Source organism: Hyperolius riggenbachi, chromosome 7, assembly GCF_040937935.1.
Source record: "Hyperolius riggenbachi isolate aHypRig1 chromosome 7, aHypRig1.pri, whole genome shotgun sequence".
Taxonomy (NCBI): domain Eukaryota; kingdom Metazoa; phylum Chordata; class Amphibia; order Anura; family Hyperoliidae; genus Hyperolius; species Hyperolius riggenbachi.
The window spans coordinates 171,426,799-171,433,611 of NC_090652.1; positions in this window are offsets into that span (position 1 = coordinate 171,426,799).

Below are 6,813 nucleotides of genomic sequence, written 5' to 3' on the forward strand. Positions count from 1 at the left end.
CCAGGCCGACCAGGCATGAGTGCTGTGCAGGGAGGACCGCGGTCAACCCCCGCCAGATGTTGTGTCCCCAGATGGTGAACAGGCTTGCGGTGTCAAATAGACTCCGCATTAGTTCACTGGCCCACAGCCCGTAAGCTCACTTCTGCAGCCTTACATCACGTGTATTTTCTGGTGAAACACTGCCCGCATTGCGAATTTTCTGATGAAACGCTGCTGCATTATGATTATTTTCATGGAAGGGTGCCATGGGGGTGGGGGGGGGGGGGCGCCACAGATTTTCTCGCCTGGAGTGACAACATGGCTAGAGGCACCCCTGCCTATAACCCAGCCCTAACACCTGCGCACACTCTTACCTAACAACAAACTACACAACCCTGCAGGTAGATGTAGCATACAATCTGGCACATAGCATTCACCAAACTCAGCAAGCTTATGCAGATGCGTAGTCAAAGCAGGCCAGGATCAGGGCAGGCAGTGTTCATATAAGGTCCTTTAACGATCCGAGGTTGGCAACAGGAGATCCAGTAAGATGCAAGGTCAGGTACAAGCCGGGTCAATAACAGGTGATCAGAAGAAACGTTGTCAGGTACAATCCAGGTTGGCAACAAGGTATCAGATCTGCAAGAAGCTTGATCAAGAGACAAACAGAAATCTGCAGCAAGACAAGGCACTTGGTGTGAGCGCAATCTCAGCTACAAGCCCAGCATAGGCTATCACGGGCGAAGACTGAGGACGCTCACCTTTCTCTTATACTAGAACTAACCAATCAAAACCAACGGAATCCAAAACAACCAATCATTCTGCGGCGTGTCAGCAAGTCAGCTGACACGCCGGTACGCATGCTGCTATTGTTTACAGCGGCGGAGCGCGTACTGAGGACGCGTCCGCCGCTTGTCCAATAAGGAAAGAGCGCCATGCGCTCCACTGACATAAGAGCTTCGCCGGGACCCAGAGGCTTGCGCCTCAGCATGGGTCTCGGCATTCCGCCGCCGTATGCGGCGAGGTCTTACAACAAGGACAGCTGTGTGGGGAGTCATGCAGCATGCAGAGAAAGACAGATGTGTGGGGAGTCATGCGGTGTGCAGAGAGGAAAGAATACTGTGTGGGAACTTAGTCACAAGTCTTCCAGCGTGCAGTAACCCTCCGAGTTTCATGCCTCATTCATATTAACCACTTAAGGACCGCCCCCAGCCGATGGGCGGCGGCAAAGTCCGGGCATAAACGACCGCAATACGCCCATCGGCGGAGGCGGCTGCGGGCGTGGTTATGCGGCGATCGCGTCATTTGTGACGCGATCAGCCGCCGGCGACTGGCTCCGCCCCCCTTCGCGCTGTAACCCGCTGGCCGTTCGGAAGCGCCGGCGGGTTACTAGCACCCGGATCGCCGCATGTACTTAGTATAATAGGCTTTGTAATGTATACAAAGCCTATTATACTGGCTGCCTCCTGCCCTGGTGGTCCCAGTGTCCGAGGGACCACCAGGGCAGGCTGCAGCTACCCTAGTCTGTACCAAGCACACTGATCCTGCCCCCCCTTCCCTCTGATCACCCACAGCACCCCTCAGACCCCCCTGCCCACCCCCCAGACCCCTGTTTGCACCCAATCACCCCCCTAATCACCCATCAATCACTCCCTGTCACTTTCTGTCAACGCTGTTTTTTTAAACTGCCCCCTGCTCCCTCCTGATAACCCCTCCACCCCTCAGATTCTCCCCAGACCCCCCCCCCCCCTGTGTACTGTATGCATCTATCCCCCCTGATCACCTGCCAATCACCTGTCAATCACCCATCAATCACCCCCCTGTCACTGCCACCCATCAATCAGCCCCTAACCTGCCCCTTGCGGGCAATCTGATCACCCACCCACACCAATAGATCGCCCGCAGATCCGACATCAGATCACCTCCCAAGTGCAGTGTTTACATCTGTTCTCTACTCTAAACACCCACTAATTACCCATCAATCACCCCCTATCACCACCTGTCACTGTTACCCATCAGATCAGACCCTAATCTGCCCCTTGCGGGCACCCAATCACCCGCCTACACGCTCAGATTGCACTCAGACCCCCCTTATCAATTCGCCAGTGCAATATTTACATCTGTTCTTCCCTGTAATAACCCACAGATCACCTGTCAATCAATCACCCCCTGTCACTGCCACCCATCAATCACCCCCTGACACTGCCACCCATCAATCAGCCCCTAACCTGCCCCTTGCGGGCAATCTGATCACCCACCCACACCAATAGATCGCCCGCAGATCCGACGTCAGATCACCTCCCAAGTGCAGTGTTTACATCTGTTCTCTACCCTAAACACCCACTAATTACCCATCAATCACCCATCAATCACCCCCTCTCACCACCTGTCACTGTTATCCATCAGAATAGACCATAATCTGCCCCTTGCGGGCACCCAATCACCTGCCCCACATGCTCAGATTGCCCTCAGACTCCCCCTTATCAATTAGCCAGTGCAATATTTACATCTGTTCTTCCCTGTAATAACCCACTGATCACCTGTCAATCACCCATCAATCACCCCCTGTCACTGCCACCCATCAATCACCCCCTGTCACTGCCACCCATCAATCAGCCCCTAACCTGCCCCTTGCGGGCAATCTGATCACCCACCCACACCATCAGATTGCCCCAGACCTACCCTCAGATCACCTCCAAAGTGCATTGCTTACATCTGTTCTACCATCTAATCACCCACTGATAACCCATCAATCAGCCCCTGTCACTGATACCCATCAGATTAGACCCTAATCTGCCCCTAGGGCACCCAATCACCCGCCCACACCCTCAGAACGCCCTTAGACCCCAGCCCTGATCATCTCGCCAGTGCATTGCTTGCATCTATTTCCCCCCTCTAATCACACCTTGAGACACCCATCAATCACCTCCTGTCACCACCTGTCACCACCAAACACACTTACCCATCAGAACAGGCCCTAATTTGCCCCGTGTGGGCTCTTGATCACTCGGCCAAACCCTCAGACCCCCTTCCGATCACCTCCCCAGTGCATTGATTGTATCTATTTTCCCCTCGTACCACCCCCTGAGACACCCATCAATCACCTCCTGTCACCCCCCTAGCACTCCTATCCATCAGATCAGGCCCAATACGACCTGTCATCTAAGAGGCCACCCTGCTTATGACCGGTTCCACAAAATTTGCCCCCTCATAGACCACCTGTCATCAAAATTTGCAGATGCTTATACCCCTGAACAGTCTTTTTGAGAAATTTGGTTTCCCGACTACTCACGGTTTTGGGTCCGTAAAATGCCAGGGCAGTATGTGTATACTGTGAATAGGACGTTGGGCCCCTTAGCGCACCTAGGTTGCAAAAAAGTGTCACACATGTGGTATCGCCGTGCTCAGAAGAAGTAGTATAATGTGTTTTGGGGTGTATTTGTACACATACCCCTGCTGGGTGGGAGAAATCTCTCTGTAAATGGACAATTGTGTGTAAAAAAAAATCAAACAATTGTCATTTACAGAGATATTTCTCCCACCCAGCATCTGTATGTGTAAAAATACACCTCAAAACACATTATACTACTTCTCCTGAGTACGGCGGTACCACGTGTGGCATTTTTTTGCACCCTAAGTGCGCTAAGGGGCCCAAAGTCCAATGAGCACCTTTAGGATTTCACAGGTCATTTTGCGACATTTGGTTTCAAGACTACTCCTCATGGTTTAGGGCCCCTAAAATGCCAGGGCAGTATAGGAACCCCACAAATGACCCCATTTTAGAAAGAAGACACCCCAAGGTATTCCGTTAGGAGTATGGTGAGTTCATAGACGATTTTATTTTTTGTCACACGTTAGCGGAAAATGACACTTTGTGAAAAAACACAATTAAAATTAGAATGTCGATATCAGCAGTTAACGCCAGGTAGTCCGCTACCTGTCGGTCGAGGTGTTCTCTGAGGGTGGATTCTGAAGGGTTGTGGCGATGCATTGGCACCTCTTCCCCTGTTATATTCCCGTCCTGCTGTGACATCACCCTTAAACGCATTGTACAGTATATGTCGCAGAGTGTTTTGCAAATACAGCATCCTTTCTGACCACTAGTAAGTTGGTAACATTTATGCCACTTATACCGTGCTTATACAGAGGGTCTAGTAGCGTTGCCATACAGTACAGGTCCTTCTCCTTTAGCCTTTTTAAAACGGGGGTCCTTCAGCAGGCAGGACAACATAAAAGACCCCATTTTGAAAAGGTTGGATGCAGAGGTAGTCATCTCCCGTTCCTCGTCCTCACTGAATCATCGAAGGTATCCTGCTCCTCCCCCCAGCCACATACAATACCAATGGTCCCCGAAAGGTGACAACAAGCCCCCTGGGACGATTTCTCCGGTTGGTCTTCCACGTCCACAAAGCCACCTTTGTCCTCTGACTCCTCTTCAGACTCCTCTCTCTGCGTTGCTGCGTTGCTGCAGGTACAGCAGGTGACGACAAGGATCCTTCTGGTGGTGATGGCAACCACAACTATTCCTCTTCCTGGTCACGTTGATCTATGGCCTGATCAAGCACTCTGCAGAGGGCACGCTTCAGGAAGAAAGCGAATGGTAGAAGGTCACTTCAGTGTGACTGACCAGGTTTGTTACCTTCTCAAAAGGATGCATGAGCCTGCAGGCATAACTCATAAGTGCCCAGTTACTGAATGTTACTTCATGCAGGTCAGGTGACAGATGGGTTTATATTATCTGCAACAATCACTTAACAATATAGGCCCTGTCTGTGAGGCCTTATACAGGGGGCAATAATGGATACTAGATGCCAGTAGTGGTTCTGGACACTCAGCTTTATTTTTTTTGGGTGGGGAAACTGAATATCACTTCAATCAGGTCAGGAGACACAGGTCTATCTGCAACAATCACTTCACTATATAGGCCCTATACAGGGGGCAGTAGTGGATACTAGATGATGCCAGTAGTGTTGGTGAAGGATTATTGGGTTATCTAGTCGGTGCACTACTAGGACCAGCAGACCGGCCTCCAACAGCTAACAGGTGCACTGGACACAGAGGACTGCAATATAACAACAGCAAGAAAAACAATAAACCAGCCCTTATGAGGGCTATTATGCAAGGTACTGTAGCACTAACAGCACTGTGCACACCTGTGTCCAACAGCTAATGTGCACTGAGTGGACACATACAACTGCAATAAAACAATAGCAAGAAAAGCAATAAACCAGCCTTTAAAAGCTACTGGCGGTTGATCAGGACGCTGTGGTAGCAGGCAGCAAGATACTGCACTGAACAGACGGCCTAACTAACACTACCCCTGTCTGTCAGACCGTCAGTAGCACAGCAGTCTCTCCCTACACTCCTTCACACAACACACAGGCAGAGTGTAAGATGGCTGCCGTGGTCCAGGAGGGAGGGAAAACTGATTGGCTGCCATGTGCCTGCTGACTCTGGGGTGAGGGGTCAAAGTTTGGCTCCATGATGATGTATGGGGGGCAGGTCAAATGCGCCATGTGTTTGCCTGCCTGCCTCCCGGCGAACAGTTCGGGGCATCTCTAATAGCAATGACCCAAATTCGAACACTTCTCCTGAATAGCACTTCTCAGGAGAAGGTGATCTCAGCCACCTAGAGCTTCATTATGTTATTTTTTCCCCAAATTCAGTGGTCCAACTAGTTTAAAATAAGATGAATAGGTCTACCTATAAAAGTTGCCTTTGATTGTGCAATATATGTAGTAAATAAAATATTACAATAAGAAGATTACACTGATCTACTGATCCTAATCATACGTTTATATAATGCAATGTATTCTTATATTATTTATTCAGCTAGCTACATAGAAAATATACAAACATGGATCCATTTTTAAGATTGATCACAGCTGAAAATAGTAAGGAAGAAAATTTGAGTTCCAATTGTGAGACTGAACACTGCAATCTAAAACTGTACCCCGAAGGACTAAATTACAACAATTTGTCAGAAGATAAAATTAAAAAAAAAATGTTTAGGCTTTTGTCATGGGCCATTATGAAGCTGTACCAAAAAATAAAGCAAACAATTTAGATTCTCCACAAAAAAAGGCCATCCAGCATCAGTACTGAATAAGTTATTGTCGGTAATTTATCATTGTGCAAATGCCGCCTTCCAGCCAGGGCTGTTTCTTGGGCAGTGCGGGTAGGGTGACCGACCTGGGCGCAGACTGGCAAGTAGAAGAAGGGGGGTGCAGGCAGAAGGACATAACCGCTAGGGAGGTGGTGACAGTGCAGCCAAATGGAAGAAGAAAGAAGATTACCAGCATGATCACCTTCCTCCCGGGCTGCCGGCGTCCGACGACAAGTCATCATCACGTCACCACTGCATTATGACACCTAATGTCCTGTTGTGGCACTGCATGCGCGGCGCCCATGGAGGAGTCGACTTGCTTGGGCTCTCTTCTCCTGTGTGTTTTCCTGGTCCCTACTTCCTCCTGGATGAGCAGCTGGTCACTAGTAAGTAGGCAGATCTACTTGCGACCTGTGGCTGTGTGACTGTCCCTAAAGAGTAAGGGTTCGCGAGCAGACACGTGCAGAGGGGGGTGCTCTGGGTGCCCAGGCATCCCCCCTTTTAAAATCTTCAAAAAAAGGCCCCTCTCGTTGCACAAAATAAGCCACGCCCCCGACCGCGATAAGCCCCGCCCACCCGTGGGAAGCTCCGCCCCGCCTGGGACAGTTTGCAGTGAAGAGGCCCAAACAGGAATCCTAGTGTGGCATACTGACCTCTACCTCCCCCAGCACCCATAGTGACCTCTCCCTCCACCTAGCACCCACAGTGACTTCTCCCTCCACCTATTA